Genomic DNA, 19,814 nt, shown 5'->3' on the forward strand with positions numbered 1-19,814 from the left:
CTTCCTTGGTTTCCTATATGACAAATTAGGAAATACTAGTTGCTCAAAGACCCCTGCCCTCTCATGCTTACCAAGACAATTGTGGCCTTGTCTGGATTGTTACACAGAGGGCAATCATCCCTGAAATCGTTTCAGCAGATCCTGGGTCTATAGAAAGGAGACAAGACTCAGGGATTGAGGATGGGGTATTTTGGTGGACTGGAGACTTCCAGCTAGCTCTGCCTGAGTGACAACCTGAGAATTTTGGAACCCTGTGGCCTTAAAACTTACAAAGGTGTCTGTTTTCTCATAAAGTAACCTAAGTGTTCTTTCTTTATTTTGAGGAAGTCCAGTAGAACATGCTACAGACATGTTTAATCCACATGTATTAGATGTGCCAGCTGTAATTTTTAACAATGGTTCAAGACTCTGCAAAGCCGGCCTGTCTGGAGAGATTGGATGCCACCATGTCAACAACTGCATCTTGGGACGTCCTAAATGCAACATGCCTTCAGCAAGACCCAACCAGAAGAGGTACTTCAGGGGGCAAGAACCCTTGTACAAGTAGGAGGACTTATATCTGCACTACCCCAATGAGTGTGGGCTGGTACCAGGATGCGATGACATGGAGAAACTCTGGAAACATCTCTTTGAGTGAGAGCTCAGAAAAAATCCCAGTCAACAGCCTATACTTATGACTGAGCCCTCTTAGACCCCTAGAGAAATTTGAGAAAAGCTTGCAGAAATGATGTTTGAGAACTTCAGTGTCCCTGCTTTCTACTTGTCTAACCATGCAGTGGCAGCACTCTGCCTCTGCCTGTGTTACAGGCCTGATGGTGGATAGTGGAGATGGGGTCATTTGCACTGTCCACATCTATGAGAGTTACTCGCTGCCTCGTGCAGTCACCAAGCTCTTTGTGGCAGGGAGGGACATCATAGAGCACCTCACCTGGCTCCTCTTTGCTAGTGGGTATACTTTTCCTTGCATACTCTACAAGGCTTTGGTAAATAACATCAAAGGGAAGCTGTGCAACATCGCCTTAGAGTCACATAAAAAGCTATGCAAGAGGTCGGAGACATCCTGAGAGAATACAAACTGCCAGATGGGAACATCATCCACATTGGGGACCAACTGTACCCAGTGCCCGAAGTTCTTTTTGCCCCGACCAGCTGGGAATCCACAGCCCGGGACTCTCAAAAATGGCCTCCAGCAGCATCATGAACTGTGACACTGACATCCAGAGAATGCTTTTGCAGAGATTGTACTGTCTGGGGGCACCACTCTATTTTCTGGGCCAGAGGAAAGGCTTATGAAAGAAAGCTTCCAAAGGTACTTACATGAAAATTACGGCTTCTCCTGCTCAATGCTTCTTTTTGTGGATTGGTGTATCCATCATGACCTCTCTGAGCAGTTTCAAACAAATGTGGGTTACCTCTGCAGATTTTAGTGATTATGGGACATCTGTGGTTCGGAGAAGATGCTTTTAAAGATCCTCGAGTTCAGGGAACAACTTGATGGGTGAGATCACAGAAGCACCAGTGGGAGGTGCCACTGTCCTTCAGGCTTTTTCAGGATGTTGAATAAAAGTGTTTTCACATTTTGTGTTTCCGTATATTTTTCTTTGCACATTGTTGTAAATATTGTACAAGTATCTACTTGAGTCCCCGCTAAATTCTTTTGGCTATATACCTGTAAGTGTATTTTATGGGTCATTTACTAATTCTTTAACTTTTTGAGGACTGCCAGAGTGCTTTTCCAGTACCCTCACTGCTTTACACTCCCATCATCAATGTAAGAGTCTGTTTTATCCTCCTTGCTGACAACACTGCTAGTTTTTTGCTTTTTGAATAATAGCCATTGGAAAGTGGTATCTCATTGTGATTTTTATTTGCATTACCATAATGGTTAGTGATGTCTAGCATTTTTATGTGCTTATTTACTATTTCTATATCTTCTTTGGAGAAATATTTAGTCAGTCCTTAGCCTATTTTTTAATTGGCTTGTGTGTAGTGTGGCCATCTAGTTTAGGAATTCTTTATATAGTCCAGATATTACACTGCTATTATATATACGAGTTTTGTTCTCCTATTTATTGGTTTGGCTTTCTACTCTCTCGATATTATCATTTGATGCACAAAAATTTATTTTGATAAAGTCCAATTTATTTTTTTCCATATTCATTTTGTATCATATTTAAGAAACCATTACCAATTTCAAGGTCATGAAGATTTACTCCTAAGTTTTCTTCTGAGAATCTCATGGTGTCAGTTCTTACACTTAGGGTTTTTATTCATTTTGAGTTAATTGTTTTTTTATGCAGCATGAGATAATTTTCCAGCTTCATTCTTTTGTATATGACTATCCTGTTTTTCCAACACTGTTGAAGATACTGTTTTTTCCCATTGTATGGTCTTGACACCCTTGTTGAAAATCAATTGAACTTATATATATAGGTTTATTTCTGAACTCTCAATTCTATTCCATCAATATATAAGCTTATCTTTATGCTATGACCACACTGATTTTATTACAGTTGCTTTAGAGTAAATTTTGTAATTAGGAAGTGTGAGTTCTCCAATTTTGTTCTGCATTTTCAAAATTAATTTGGTTATTTGGGGTTCCTTGAAATCCTTAAAATCCAATAGATTTGGGTTTTAGCACAGGTTTCTCCATTTTTGTAACAAACACCATTAAAATTTTAATAAGGAATGTATTGAACTTGTATATCACGTTTTTAGTATTGTCATCTTAACAATGCCAACTATTCCAATATATGCATAAAAGATATATTTTGACATATATGGGTATCTTTGACATTTTTCAGCAATGTTTTCCAGTTTTCAGTGTACAAGTTTTGTTCCTTTTAAGTTCATTCCTAATTATGATTTTATTCTGTTGTAAGTTGAATTAATTCATTTTCTTTTCAGGCTGGTCTTTAGTAATGTATAGAAATACAACTGATATTTGCTTGTTGATTTCATAGCCTACAACCTGACTAAATTTGTTTACTAGCTCTAATGTTTCTGTGTATATGTTTATTCCTTAGAATTTTCTACATGTAAGTACATATCGTCTGTAAACAGAGATAATTTTGCTTCTCCCTTTCCAGCTTAGATGCATTTTTAAATCTTGTTCTTGCCAAGTTGATCTGGGTACAACTTTCAGTACTATACTTGAATAGGAACTGTGAAAGCAGCCATCCTTTTATTCTTCCTGATCTTAGGGTCAAATCTTGTAGTCTCTCTCTATTGAGTATGATGTTAACTGTACATTTTTCATATGTGGTCTTTGTCATGTTGAGGATATTTCTTTATATGTCTAGTTAATAGATTGTTTACATTATAAAAAGGTTGTGGACTTTGCCAAAAGCTTTCTGTGCATCATTTGAGATTATGTTGTTTATGTTTTTTTAATGTGTCAACTTTTTCTTCATTCTGTTGGTGTGGTGTATTACTTTGATTGATTTACATATGCTAAACTGCTTTTGAATTCCTGGGATGAATCCCATTTTGTTGTAATGAATAGTCCTTTTAATGTGCTGCTGATTTAGGTTTGTTAATATTTTGTTGAGAGTTTTTACATATATATTCATAAACAATATTAATCTGTAATTTTATTTTTTGTAGTGTCTTTGTTTAGCTTTGGTGTTATGAAAAATTTGGCCACATAGAATGAATTATTTTATATTTTGAAAGCTTTTGAGAAGAATTGGTATAATTCCTCTTTAAATGTTTGGTAAAATTCATGAGTGAAGCTACCTAGTCCTGTTCTTTTCTTTATTGGGAGGTTTTTGAATAGTGATATATTCTCTTTAGTGGTTTTCAGTACAGTAAGATGGTTATCCAATTTGTTCCTGTACAGTTATTTATAGCATTCTCTTATGATCCTTTTCATTTCTGTAGATAGTGGCATCCCTCTTTCATTTTGTTGTTAACAATTGGAGTCTTCCTAAAATCTTATCAATTTTGTAGATATTTTCAATGAACACAGTTTTAGTTTCTTTGATTTATTCTATTGTCTATTTCATATTTTTATTTGTCTCTGCTCTAATATTTATTATTCCCTTCCTGCTGATATATTTAGGTTTATTTTAACCTGTTTTTAGTTCCTTAAGATTTACGCTTAAGTTATTGATTAGTAATCTTGCTTCTTTGTAATTTAGATGTGTATGGTTATATATTTCCCTCTGAAAAGTGCTATGTCTGCATCCCATAAGTTTTGTTGTGTTTTTATTTTCATTCTTCTCAATATATTTTAAAAATCTCTTAATTTCTTCTTTGACTCTTCATTGTTCAATATTGTTGCTTAATTTCCAAATATCTATGGGTTTCCAAGTTTTCCTTTGGTTATTTATTTCCATTTTTATTTTTCTGATTAGAAAATATCACTTATAATATTTCAGTCTTTTTATATGTATTAAGACTTGTTTTGTGGCCCAGCATATATGCTATCCTGGAGAATTTTCCAGATGTACTAAAGAAGAATTTATAACTTGCTGTTGTTGTGTGTAGTGTTCTGTATATATCCATTAGTTCTAATTCATTTATGTGTTGCTCCAGTCTTACCTCTCATTCATTTTCTGTTTGTTTTTTCTGTCCATTATTGAAAGTACGGTATTGAAGTCTCTACTTAATATTGTAGAACTGTTTCTAGCTTCAGTTCTGCTCATTTTTTTTTCTTTTAAACTATTTTTTATTTGTAACCAAATGATTTCATACAATGCTTCTAAACAGTGACATTAAAAAATTTCATTACATATAAATAAGACTATAAATTTGATCAAAATTACTAGAATAAATTGTCTACTTCTACAGTGTTCTCATATCAAACAGAGTTGATGAACAGTATATAAATTCTCAAAGTCCAGTATTTAAAAACTCAGGTATTTGACTAACTTTAATAAAGTGTGTTAATGAAAATAAATGTATCTCCAGCCCATATATTAAGAGAATTATTATTCTCAATAACTTTTCTAGAAAAATAAGTTTGATATTTTATTCTCCTATTTTTACAATTCTGAGTATGAAATTTTAACCTTTAAAATATAGTCAGGCATTTCTACCTTTCTCTCAACATGACACCAACAGAAACACAAGTTGCTAGAGAGGAACTAATGTGATAATCCAGTGATTTTAGTCACAGTGAATTACAGGAGGAGGTACCCATGTCGCTGCAATTTTAATATGCAATTTATTTTTCCTTCCCTAATGTGGATAACTAACGGAGCAAGAGTAGGGTAGTGAGTCTGATGACCATTTTCTTGGTACATTCATTTTTTTTTCTGGACAAAAGAACACCATATTGGAAAAGGAAAGAATATCAATTCAAAAATCTGATATGCAGAACTAGGGGTTGCATTCACCAAAATTGGGTTTTACTTCCTTACATTTTTTTCATGTGAAGAAGAGGATGCTTAATGATAATCAGAGGTAGCCATGTCGAAAGGCCCTAGAACTTTTCTTTCAGATCTGATGCTTGTTCTGAACTACATTTTCAAAGCTGGCAACAATTAGTGCATTGTTATTTTTCTCCATACTGACAGCACACCTCTCATAGGTCTACCTAGAAAGTTAGCACCTTAGGCAATCACAGATTGCTATATAAGATAAAGCTGTTCTGATGGGCCTTCAGGATACCTGGATCAACTTTTTGACACTTATTGACAGGCATACATATGTAGATCTGTACTTCTGAGAGATTTCAGGACAAAAAAATTATTTATATTTTTCTTGAAATATTAGAGTCAGTTTCTCAGCAAACCTCTCAATTGTCTGTTTTCGTGATCATGGTATCTCCCCTGCCAGGTAAGTATCAACTGTCTGTTTTCAACTTACCGTGTTTTCAAACAAGCCATGTGAAAAAATACAACAGTATTGGTAGGAAAAGATGAGGAATGAAAACATGGTAAGTCCATGTTAGAACTACAGATTCTGTGACCCTAACTATCTCCAAGCTATAAACCAAAGGCACAGCCTCAGTGAACCCAGACACAATGGCTAGAAGACCAATTCTATCAATTTTTCCCCATATACTTTTGAGCTATATTGGTTGTGAGTATATATTTATAATAATTATTATATATTCTTAATGAATTGAGCCTTTTATCAATGTGATATGTTCTTAATCTCTTGATAAGTATTTGTACACTGTTGAAATAAATCTTTTCTGACTTAAAATCTCTTTTGTCTGATATTAGCATAGTCACTCTCTTTAGGTTACTACTTATGTAAAACGTCTTTTTCACCTCTTTAGTTTTAATTTTTTGTGTCTTTGTAGGTAAAGAGAGTGTCTTTTAAGCAGTGTATATGTGTAATGTTTTTATCTATTCTGTCCATATTATTTTTAATTGAAGAGTTTAATTCATTTTTATTTAAAACAATTACTGATTAGGAAAACACTTATGTCATTTAGCTACTTGTTGTCTGCATGTCTTATTTATACCTTATTTTTCAATTTTTCCATTATCTTTTTTATATTTGTTTTATTTTTTATAGTGCACAATTTTCATTCCCTTCTTTTTTCCATTTCTTTATATTTTCAGTTATTTTCTTAGTGGTTTCCTTGGCAACTGCAATTAACATCTTAATCTTATACAATAAACTTAACGAGCTTGAATAATAATGCTGTTTCAATAGTACACAAACACTTTATTTCTATACATGTTTGTCCTCCATTGTTATTGTCACAGATGACATTTTTATACATTGTGTATACATTAACATTGATTAATAATGATTGTTTTATGCACTTAACTTTTAATTGTATAGGAAAAAAGAGGAGTTAAAAGTCAAATGTGCAATAATTCTGGCTTTTATGTATACCTATGTAGTTACTGTGAAAGAAAAATATCTTGGGTCCCCAAAACCACTAAGCTAAAGGAAAAGTCATGCTGGGAACTGCTTAGGGCAAACCTGCCTCACATTCTATTCAAAGTCACCCCTCTGCACTTGAGATAAATGCATATCGGATTGCCTGCTTTGGAGAAATTAATCAGAAATTCAAAAGAATACAGCCATTTGTTTCTTATCAACCTATGACCTGGAAGCCTTCTCCCCACTTCAAGCTGCCCCGCCTTTCCAAACCAAACCAATGTTCATCTTACATATGTTGGTTGATGTTTCATGTCTCCCTAAAATCTACAAAACCAAAATGTGCTCTGACTGCCCCGGACACATGTTGTCAGGACCTCCTGAGGCTACATCACAGGCACACATCCTCAGCCTTGGCAAAATAAACTTTTTAAATTAACTGAGGCCTGTCTCAGATTTACAGGGTTTACATTTTTGTAACCATGGAGGGATTCTGAGTGGAGGCACCCCTGTCCTTTGACACATCTCCCGTCAGTGCTTGGTACCAGCGTGAGCTATCTTTATGGCTCACATCAATAGGACAATTTGTTGAGGACTGGAAGTGCCCCCTCCAGTGAATCCCTGATCTCCCAAAATTTGTTCAAGATCTCAAGTTTATTTTGCTGTACAACTCCTTTTTTTTGGAATTTTACTTGTTTCCAATGCAAAGAAGGCAAGTTTTTCCTGCTTCCATGATGATGGAAGGCAGGTAACTCCTGTATGGAGTTTGAGCTCACTTCCAACAGCAAACATGAGATTTTTCCCTCCTCCTAGGATTGTGGAGAGCAGTCTTCAGCCTGAGACACACCCCTAGGTAAGTAACTTGTTTGTGGTTTGTCTTGGCTAAAGTTCAAATTAACAACCAGCTGTTCTTAATTTCTCCTTACCATTAGACCACTAAGAAATAAAAGTCAAGGGATCATTTGTTTTGCTTAACTGCTTAACTGTTTTTGTTGTTGTTGTTTGTTTCTGTTTTTGTTGTTGTTTCAGCCTTTTCCCCTTTCGGTTTGACCAACTCTATCCGACTTGATCAAATCTGAAGGAAAGTCCCAAATTTTGGGGAATGAGGCCTCTGAAGTGACTAAATTCCCACCAAGAAAAAAAAAAAAAGAAAAAAAAGGTAGTATGGTGGGGGGAGAAAAACAGCCAGCAAAAGGAAAAAAATTTAAAGATTGTTTATTTTGACTACTTAAGGAGCTTTATATACATAACAAGGCCAACGTTTTGCTAGCCAGACCAAACTGAAAGAGCAATGGCTGTCACCCCACACTGAAGTTAGTTCTATAGCTCACGTTCTTCCTTCTTCTCTCTTTTTTTCTTTTTTCACCATGACAGCCTGGGTTTGATTCCTAAATCAAGCCCTTTCTTGTTTGATATTTGGTACTTCTGAAATAGCAGCCATTTGTCCTAGCTGAAATATGGAAATGAAATTTAAAAACCTTTTTTTAAAGAAGTATAATAGTTAAAAGTCAGTTTAATTAAAAACTAACATCCAAGATGTGTGTGTGTATGTGTGCATGTGTGTGTGTTTGTATTTAAAAGGCCTTCATGTCTTTGTTTTTTATTTATCTCCTAAAACCTTGTCTTTTTTTTTGAGCAAAGTTTTTTTTCTTCTCAGTTGACTGAATTTTGTTTTCTTCATTTACTTCTGCTGTCTGTCCTTTCTTTTGCACCCTCTGCTGCATGAGGGACCTAAAATAGTTTATAATAGCCTGAGCTTCCTTAAAGAAAATGGAGAAGGCACCAAGACTCCCTTTGGTGAGAAACATCTGTTTTTCCTTATGGAACCCCAATAATGTAAACAGAGAAGTTTATCTCAGTTCTTAAACTGCTTGATTTTGTATTGCGTTACCTGATATTTTAACTAAAATAGTTACTGCAACAGAGCATACTTCGGTTTTTAAGGAAGAGTGTAGTTTAGACACGTAGAAGTGTCTTTGTTAAAAAAGTTAAGTGCACTATAAAATCATCATGTTGTCTAGCCTCATAATAATTCTCCCTTTTTGGAGACCCAGGATTCAGTGTGGGCTCTGCTCAGAGCTCAGTGATCCAGCTAAAAGATAGGTAGTCTCCATCTAAATAAAATTAGTCTCTTTATAAAATCCTATCATAGATTTCTATAAATTTTATGTTTGACTTGGTACCAATCTTTAATATCCCCCTGGCACCACCAGACTTATTCTTTCTATACATTGAGATGTAGATTTTGCTATATGATTTTTTATCTAAGAGTTGTTTCCTTCAATATACAGATTTAGGGCCATTTACTTGATAACTGACAGAGTAATAAAACAGGTCATCAAGAGTTTGCTATTCTAAGGAAAAACAAGGAGGTTTTAGGAATCTATAATATGTACTTCTATCTGTATGCCTAATACAGCTATGTATTTATGTTTTGTGTACACAATGTTTCATTACTGAAAATATATAAAAGAGATCTAACTAATTGGCTTGAGAAAATAAAAGTGCTTGAATCAAATACTTTATCAGGAAAAAAGACTAGTCAAATGCTTTTTCAAGTTTATGTTACTTAAGTAAAATCTTTTATAAATAAGCTAGCTTTAAAATTACTTGTAAAGTAATATTAAAAATGTCTTAAGAATTGCTAGCATACATTTTTGTTTGCATTTATTAATCAGGAAATTTCATACTTATCCCTGCCAGATAATAAAAGGTGTCAAAATTTGGCACAGGGGTTATAAAACTATAAACCCAGCCCCAAACAAAATATCTTTGTTTGTGTAATTTTTATAAATAAGGCATTGATATTGGTTTAATAATAATAGCTACATCTTGAATTTAGTAAGATTACCATAACTTCTAACATTGTAGCTTTAGGTGATTCAGTCCACAGGTGGTAAGGTTTGTTATCCTCTCTGTTTCAAAGCTAAACTATAAATTTCTCCCAAAGTTAGTTCAGCCTACACCCAGGACTGAACAAGGACAGCTTGGAGGTTAAAAGCAAGATGGAGTAAGTTTTGTCAAATGTTTTTCACTATCTCAGTTATAATTTTGTACTAGAGGTTCGATAACTTCAAATGATGACTATTGCAGTTTTCACAAATAATCTAGGCAAACAATTAAAATGAAATAATGATAAATACTTGTAGACAAATGTCATAAGAAATTAAATACTATGTATTTTATTATTTGAGTATTTCCCAATAAAATATATTTGTAGAAAAACATTCTTTCTAAAAAAAGTGTGTCCTTTTAAAATATAATTCAAAGGTTTTTAAAGATCATGTATAAAACAAGGTAAGAGGAACGTGGAAATAAGAGAGATGTAAAGAAAATTATAAAAATAAAGAGGTTTTGTTTTGGTAAGAAATAATATGAAATTATTTAAGGAGAAATAATTTCATATGAGAAAGAATCTCGTATGGTAAATTTAGCCCTAGAGTAAAATGACTAGTTGTTTAAGAAAGTGGGATGTTCAGGACATGCCAGAAAGTCCAAGAATTTCATGAACAGTCTGTGTAAGTCACAACAAAAGGATTTATAAACAATGACACAAAAAGTCTTATATGATCAAGTTGTCATATTATTACTAAGTTTTGCTTTGCTTAAGAACAAAACTGAGATTAATATTTTTAAATTAAGGTTATTACATTAATATATCTCTCTGTATGCACTTTTAAAGTACTTATGACTTTGAGTTCCAGGGCTTTGACTTCTGGGTCTAAAAAGGACACCAAGTCCTACTAAATTTTAAACACTGACAGCAATTAAAGCCCAATCTTCAGGCCTGGTAGAAGATGCCATTCAAAATAAACTGCATTCCTGAGACACAGGCCCCAAAATTAAAGCTACTCAACTCCTCAAGGCCCAGGGCCAAAAATTAAAGCTACTCAACCCCTCAAGACCTGCTTCATGGAAGCAGTGGTATGTGAAATTGTAAGGACCAATTTTGAGACATAAAATAAGTTCAGTTTCTCTATAAATTAATTATTAATAATGTCAAAAGCACACTGATTCAAGACCAGCATATGGGCCTGATATGTTTTGGCTGTGTCCCCACCCAAATCTCATCTTGAATTGTGGCTCCCATAATTCCCTCATGTTGTGGGAGGGACCCAGTAGAAGATAATTGAACCATGAAGGAGGTTCCCCCATAGTGTTCTTGTGAATAAGTTTCACAAGATCTGATGGTTTTATAAAGAGAAACCCCTTTTGCTTGGCTTTCATTCTTCTCTTGTCTGCTGCCATGTGAGGTGTGAGCTTTACCTTCCAGCTTGATTGTGAGGCCTCTGCAGCCCTGCAGACTTGTGAGTCCATTAAACCTCTTTCTTTTGTAGATTGCCCAGTCTCAGGTATGTCTTTATCAGTAGCATAAAAACAGACTAATACAGGGCCCCTGTGTTAGATTAACAAGGCTTTCTTGAAGCATTAAGTGACTCCATAATAAAGGTTATAAAGTGTACAAAAGGATTATAAAAGTTATATCTTATGGTCAACATTAAAATTGTATAGATTGTTTACAAAATTTTAAAAAACAAATTTGGTTGGCTTTCTGTTGTGTTTATTAGGGCTTATTATTTTGAGAATTAACTCTCAAAGAATGAAGGTTTTTTGCCTTTTATTGAAATCCTTGAGTTATGACTTTTTTCAAATGAATGACTTATTTTACAATGACCTGTGGTATCAGGTGTTTTAAACCTTTGTGTATTACTTCGTTTTCATGCTGCTGATAAAGACATAGTAATTTATGAAGAAAAAGAGGTTTAATGAACTCAGTTCCATATGGCTGGGGAAGCTTCACCATCATTGCAGAAGATGAAAGTCATGTCTTACATGGCAGTAGGCAAGAGAGAATGAGAACCAAGTGAAAGGGAAAACCTCTTATAAAATCATAATGTCTCATGAGACTGATTTACTACCATCAGAACAGTATAGGGAAAACTGCCCCCATGATTCAATTATCGCCCACTGGGTCCCTTCCATAACACCTGGGAATTATGGAAGCTACAGCTCAAGATGAGATTTGGGTGGGGACACAGCCAAACCATATGACTTTGCTCTTTGACAAACTTTCCAAATTCAAATTGTAAATTATGTCTTTTTCTGACCTAATTATTCCTTTAAGATATTAAGTTCCCTAAAGTCCAAAAATGACATAATTTGGCTTATTTGGTATAAAAATTATACAGGAAGAATTGTCAAATATGAAATGATGTTTAGTTTTCTTTGGGCTGTATTTGTATAAATATGTTATTGGTATGTGTTCCAAAATCATGAGAAACTCCTGTAATTCTGATGTGACTTAGTGTACATTATCAGTAATAATTATTATTGTTATGTTAAATTATTGTGTGCCACAGAGATAACACATTTCCTTGTCAATTGTGTCTTTCACTATGGCTGTCCTAAAACCTTTTATCATCCACAGACAATTGTCTTGCTTTGGTCCTCCTTAGAAGGTGGTTTTGTAATCAACTACGAAACTCTAACAGGTGCTCTTATAGACAAGATTCTGGTAGCTTTAGAGATTGTGACATCAGAATAGAACTTTCTGGATAGAAATAGAATAAAAACTTTCAGGACTCATGGATAGATGAAATGTTCATGAATATCCAGCAGAACAGGAACTAACTACATGGACTGAAATAATAGAAAACTGAAATAATCTTTTTGACTTTTTGCTTAAAAACTTGCTGATGCTTTGTTTTTGTTTTTTTTTTTTTCTCAGAGTCAAGGAAACTTGTCTTTTGAGCTATTAACAGCCTTTAACAATTTCCTATACTCCTATGAACAAAATTTAGAACATATTTGTTTTATCTCTACTTGATTTCTCCAGTATTTGCAAACTATTTGTGAGTATTCTGAACTTATGGCAATATAGTTATTTTTATAAGTGCAATAAGAATCTGTTTTCACTTATAACAGGAAACAATCGGAGAAACTGGTTGCTTTACAAAGGCTTTGACTGGAATGGTGTCCTTTCCTTTAAGGAATCAAACTTAACTTATGGAGCCAACAAGAGCCCCTTGAGAAAACTGGCCTCATACTTGTCTACACAGTCCCTGAAAGAGTTCCTGACCTGTGATAAGTAAAGAATATCACTTTCTGACAGACCTAGGAGCCCCAACTTTTATCTTAGGACCTCAAGAGGAGAAGATCACCCAAATCATAGGTATTTGTACTTTAAAAAAAGTCTTATCTGAGATTCCTTCTATGAAAGAGTTCACCAAAGTCAATGTAAAAGGCTATGTAAAAAATAATTATTCTGGCTGCAGTGTGTACAAATAATTAGGCCAAGTATACTAAAGCAAACCAGTCCCACCACGATTTGTATTTAGCAAAAATGGAAAACTGGAGAGAGAAAAATTTTGTTTTAAAAACTATAGTACACTTGTTTTTAGATTCTAGTATTGCCTAATGCTTTTAAAATTTTTATTATTTTCTACAGTTTGGACTGAATTCTAATTTTTCTTGGCTACAAGACTTTAAAATATTGTTTTCTTTTTCTTTTCCTTCTTCACCCACCCATTTTTCCTAATTTAGGGCCACTGAAAACAAATTGTACTTTCATAAATCCCTGCAAACTGACACTAGACAGCTTAAATTTCAGAAGACAATAATTGCAACCTATTTACGTACATAAGCCACTTTCATACCTCGTTACTGATATATGGACTTCAGAGTAATCTGGCCTATATCAAATCTCCAGGATTGTTCTTTTGTTTTGTGTTAATTTTCTCCCTTCTTCCACCTATTTTCTTTTCACAGGACATGAACCTTTACAGCCTTCTAAATATAAGCTTTCCTAATAACTCAGGACCTACCTGTCTAGGAATAAACTATCCTAGCTGCAAGAGATTAGACAAAATCTGAGACCAGAGACTCATTTTTTAAAATGCTTTCTCTAAAATATTTTTAAAAAGAAAAGGAAGGAGGCTGGGCGCAGTGACTGACACCTGTAATCCCAGCACTTTGGGAGGCTGAGGCAGGCGGATCATGAAGTCAGGAGATCGAGACCATCCTGGCTAACACGGTGAAACCCTGTCTCTACTAAAAATACAAAAAATTACATAGGCATGGAGGCACATGAGTGTAGTCCCAGCTACTCGGGAGGCTGAGGCAGGAGAATCACTTGAACCTGGGAGGCGGAGATTGCAGTGAGCTGAGATCACGCCACTGCACTCCAGCCTCAGTGACAGAATGAGACTCCATCTCGGAAAAAAAAAAAAAAAAAAAAAGAAAAAGAAAAAAGAGAAAGGAGGAAATGTGAAAGGAAAATATCTTGGGGCCCCCAAATCACTAAGCTAAGAACAAAGTCAACTGATCTGCTTAGGGCAATCCTGCTTCCCATTCTATTCAAAGTCATCATTCTGCTCTTGTGATAAATATATATGTGATTGCCTCCTTTGGAAATGCTAATCAGCAACTCAAAAGAATGCAGTCATTTGTCTCTTATCTACCTATGACCTGGAAGCCCTCTCCCCACTTCGAGTTTTTCCACTTTTCCAAACTGAACCATTGCTTATCTCACATATTTTGATTGATGTCTCACGTCTCCCTAAAATGTATAAAACCAAACTGTGCTCTGACCACGTTGGGCACATGTCATTAGGACCTCCTGAGGCTGTGTCATGGGTGTGTGTCCACAACCTTAGCAAAAGAAACTTTCTAAATTTACTTTCTAAATCTGACCTGTCTCAGATTTTGGGAGTTCACACTGCCTTTACCAATGTTATTTTTTTAAATATACCTTTGAATTACTGTCAAGATTTTTAGGGAAGATTTACTAATAGTCAACTCTCTCAGCCTTTTTAAAACCTGGGAATACCTTAATTTTTCTGTCATTCTTGAAGGATAGTTTCGCCACATATAGAATATTTGCTTAATTTTTTTTTCTTTCAGCACTTTAAATATATTGTCTTACTGATATTTTTCTTTCTTGGTTTCTGATGAGAAATCATTTCTTAATCTTATCGAGGATCCTAAGCATAGACTTATCTTTCTCTTTCAGTGATTTGACTATACTGTGTGGATTTGAGTATCATACCTAGAGTTTGCTGAGATACTTGGATATTTAGATTTATGTCTTCCATTACATTTAGAACATTTTCAACCATTGTTTCTTCAAATATTTTCTCATCTTCTTTTCCTCTCTCTTCTCCTTCTGAGACTCCAAAAATGCATAATTAGTATGTATATAGAGTCCCACAGGCCCTTGGGTTATGTTATTTTTCTTTATTCTTTTTTATTTCTATGTTTCTTACTAGATAATTCCAATTGCCTTATCTTTAAGTTTGCTGATTCTTATTTTGAGTATGCTCAAATCTATCATTGAATGTCTCTAGTGAATTTACTTAAGCTATTGTACTTTTCAGCTAAATAACACCTATTTGGTTCCTTTTCATAACTTCTAGTAATTTATTGACATTTGTTACTATTCATGTGTCTTTTTACTAATTTTTTGATTCTATGTCCATGGTTTAACTCTTTGATCATATATAAAACAGATGATTTGATATCTTTATCTAGTAATTCCAGTGTCTTGGTTTATAAAATATAATTTTATCTAGTATTTTTCCTGTTAGTGAGCCATGTATTTCTGTTTTTGTGTAGGCTTTGTAATCTTTTATTAATAACTAAGTACTTTGAGTATTCTGATGAGGTAATTTGGGAAATCAAATTCTCCTCTTCCCCAAGGATTAGTTTTGAGGCTTCAGTAATTCATTTTAATGGTAACCTTTTCAAACTATTTTAGAAAATGCTCTATGGCATGTTGTATGTGGTCACACACACACACACACACACACACACAAACTGGGACAATTTAACCTACATGGTTAAATTCTGCTATGGTGTGAATGCATATCATATACAAAATCCATGTTAAAACTGAATCCATATTGTGGTGATATTATGAAGTGGGTCCTGTTGGGAAGTATTTAAGTCATGAAAAGTCTTCCCACATTAATGGATTAGTACCTTATAAAAGGATAGGAAGGATATAGCTTAGGCCCCTTTTGTTTCTTCCACACTTCTACCATTTGAGAAAACAGTGTTTGTCTCTTTTGTTCTTTTCACCCCCTCCATCATTCAAGATAGAACAATAATTCCCTCACCAGGGAATGCTATATATAAATACAGAGAGAGAGAGAACAAAGTTGAATATTAGACATAAATTCAACTATATCAATACAAGTATCAAATGTGAATGTATTTTTTGTTTCTTCGTTTTTTACTCTTAGGTTAAGGGATACATGTTCAGATTTGTCAACTTGGTAAATTGTATGTCATAGGGGTGTGATGTACAGAATATTTCATCACTAAAGTGATAAGCACTTTAGTACCCCGACAGGTAGTTTTAATACCGGTAGTTTTAATCTACCTGTAGATAAAACTACCTACAGGTAGTTTTAATCTACCTGTAGATACCCCGACAGGTAGTTTTAATATCCTCACCATACTCCCACCCACCACCCTCAAGTAAGCCCTGGTGTCTGTTGTTCCCTTTTTTGTGTCCATGTGTACTCAACATTTAGTTCCCACTTATAAGCGACAACATGCGATATTTGGTTTTGTTTTCACGCACTAGTTCACTTAGGATAATGGCCTCCAACTCCATTCATATTGCTGCAAAGGACATCTTATTCTTTTTTATGGCTGTGTAGTATTTTGTGGTGTTTATGTAATAAATTTCTCTATCCAGTTTACTGTTGATGGTCATTTAGGTTGATTCCATGTCTTTGCTTTTGTGAATAGTGCTGCTATCAACATAGGTGTGCATATGTCTTTATGGCAGAACAATTTACATTTTGGGAGCTGTATACCCAGTAATGGGATTGCTGGGATGAATAGAAGTTCTGTTTTAAGCTCTTAGAGAAATTGTCAAGCTGCTTTCTACAATGACTGAACAAATTCACATTCCCACCAGCAGCATATGCGTTTCATTTTCTCCACAACCTTACTAGCATCTAGTATTTTTTAATAACATTTTGACTTTTGTGAAATGGTATCTCATTGTGGATTTGATTTCCATTTCAAAAGTTATGAGTGACATTGAGCATTTTCTCACCTGGTTGTTAGCCACGTGTATGTCTTCCTTATAAAAGTGTCTGTTCACGTCATTTGCCCACTTTTTAATGGGGTTGTATGTCTTTTCCTTGTATGTTTGTTTAAGTTCCTTATAGATTCTGGATATTAGGCCTTTGTCTGATGTTATTTTTCCCTATTTTTCAGGTTGCCTGTTTACTCTGTTGATAGTTTCTTTTGCTGTGCAGAAACTCTTTGGTTTAATTGTATCCCATTTGTCAATTTTTGCTTTTGTTGCAATTGCATTTGGCATTTTTATCATGAAATTTTTGGTAGTTCCTATGTCAAAAATGGTATTTCCTAGGTTATCTTCCATGTTTTTTATAATTTTTGGTTTTATATTTAAGTCTTTTGTTCACCTTGAGTTGGCTTTGTTCTCTGGCTCCTCAAGGTTAGGAACCTGCTGCACTGGAGGGACAGAAGTGTTCCTGGTATGTTGGTCACAACACTCCAATGGGTGATATTAACCAAAATGCTTTATCAGGGCAGTGGTTGTTGGATCTGTGGGTCATTCAGGTGAGTCAGCAGCCACAGCAGTGCAGTGGGGTGCATACTCATTCGGTAGGACTGGAGTGGGGCTGCAGCATTCCTGTGTGTGATTACATCGGTAGTGGTGGTGGCAGTGGGGGCAGGGTCCTGGTGAGGGTGTGGTCATCAGCCTCCATGGATGCCTTCATACTGGCAATGGCAATGACATGGGTGTGGGTGTGGGGGAGGGGGAGAGGTTTGTCTGCCTCTTTACACATCTTTTTGCTGGTGATGGCTGTGCAGCCAGGTGCCCATGTATCAGCATCATGGGGGTTGATTGAGTGTGTTCACACAGACAGCAGTGTCATGAAATGTAAATATATTAAACTGATCAATGTAAAGAAAGATTGTCACAATGAAAAAAACAAAATGCAATTATATACTTTCTGGAGAAGACACAGGTTATATTTTAAGAAAGAAATGGGTTGAAAGAAAAGAAATAAAAATATATGTCATGCAAACAGCAACAATAAGAATGATGGTGAGTCTATAAAAATAAAAGTAAACAATAGACTGTAAAAAAAAAGTGTTGCTAAAAATAAAAATGCACCAAAATCAGTATAATTTATATATGCCAAGGTAGAACAATTAGAAAAAGAAATAAAATAATTAATCCCATTTACAATAGCAACAAATAAAATTAAATAACTGAGAAATAAACAAAAAAAATGTACAGTAAGAAATATAAAACACTAATGAAAGAAATTGGAGAGGACACAAAAGATGCTCCATGTTCATGGATTAGAAGAATCAATATTGTCAAAATGTTCATACTACCAAAAGCCATCTACAAATTCAATGTAATCTCTGTCAAAATACCAATGACATTCTTTAAATAAATAGAAAAAACAGTGCTAATATTATATGAAACCACCAAAGACCCAGAATAGCTAAAGCTATCATGAGCCAAAAAAAAAAAAAATTAAAAAAAGCTGAAACTGGAGGAATCACATTACCTGACTTCAAATTATATACAGAGCTGTAGTGACCAAAACTGTATGATTATAGCATAAAAACAGCCACATAGATCAATGAAACAGAATAGAGAACCCAGAAACAAATCTATATGCCTACAGTAAACTCATTTTTTACAAAGGTGCCAACAACATACATTGGTGACAAGACAGTGCCTTCAATAAATGCTGCTGAAAAAACTGGTTATCCATATGCAGAAAAATAAAACTAGACCCCTATCTCTCACCATATACAAAACTCAAATCAAAATGCATTCAAGACTTAAAGCTGACACCTCACACTGTGAAACTATTGCAATAAAACATTTGTGAAATTCTCCAGGACATTTTTCTGGGCAAAAATTTTCTGAGTAATGCCCTGTAAGCATAGGCAGCTAAAGCATAAATGGACAAATGGAATTACATCAATTAAAAAGCTTCTTCACAGCAAAGGAACCTACCAAAAAATGAAGATGCAACCCACAGAATGAAAGAAAATATTTGAAAAATACCCATCTGACAATAACCATGATATATAAGGATTTCAAACAACTCTATAGAAAAAAAAAAACAAACTAATAATCTGTTTTTAAATGGGCAAATTATTTGAATAGGCATTTCTCAAAAGAAGATATACAAATGGCAAACAGGCATATGCAAAGGTGTTTACTGATTATCAGACAAAGGAAAATCAAAACTTCAATGAGGTATCATCTCACCCAAGTTAAAATGGCTTTTATCCAAAAGACAGGCCACAACTAATGCTAGAGAGGATGTGGAGAAAAGGCAATCCTCAGACCTTGTTAGTGGGGATGTAAATTAGTACAATGACTATGTAGAACACTCGGAAGTTTTTCAAATAACTAAAAATAGAGCTACCATATGATTTGGCAATCCCACTCTTGGATATGTACTCAAAAGAAGGGAAATCAATATATCAATGACAGATCTTCTCTCCAATGTTTGTTGCAGGACTCTTCACAACAGACAAGATTTAGAAGCAACCTATGTGTTCATCAGCAGATGAATGGCTAAAGAAAATGTGGTATTTATACACAATGGAGTACTATTTAACCATAAAAATGAATGGGATCTTTTTATTTACAACAACATGGATGAAACTGGAGATCATTATGTTAAGCAAAATAAGCCAGGAACAGACAGACAAGCATTACATATTCTCACTTATTGTGATATTTATAAATCAAGACAATTACACTTATGGAGATAGAGAGTAGAAGGGTTGTTATCATAGGCTGGTAAATGTAGTGGGTGCGTGGGGTGGGAGGTGGGGATTGTTGGTGGCTATGAAAACATAACTTGAAAGAATGAATAAGACCTAGCATTTGATAGCACAACAGAGTAACTGTAGTCAATAATAATTTAATTGTGAACTTTAAAATAAATAAAAGAGTATGATTGAATTTTTTTTGTAATGGAAAAGATAAATGCTTGAGT

General features: G+C 34.5%; 1 pseudogene; it reads left to right on the top strand.

Moving 5' to 3' along the window:
- Nucleotides 1-349: 349 nt before the first annotated feature.
- Nucleotides 350-1,532, top strand: LOC105468450 (actin-related protein T1-like; annotated as a pseudogene).
- Nucleotides 1,533-19,814: the final 18,282 nt, after the last annotated feature.

The sequence above is a fragment of the Macaca nemestrina genome, chromosome X, assembly GCF_043159975.1.
Source record: "Macaca nemestrina isolate mMacNem1 chromosome X, mMacNem.hap1, whole genome shotgun sequence".
NCBI classification, from domain to species: domain Eukaryota; kingdom Metazoa; phylum Chordata; class Mammalia; order Primates; family Cercopithecidae; genus Macaca; species Macaca nemestrina.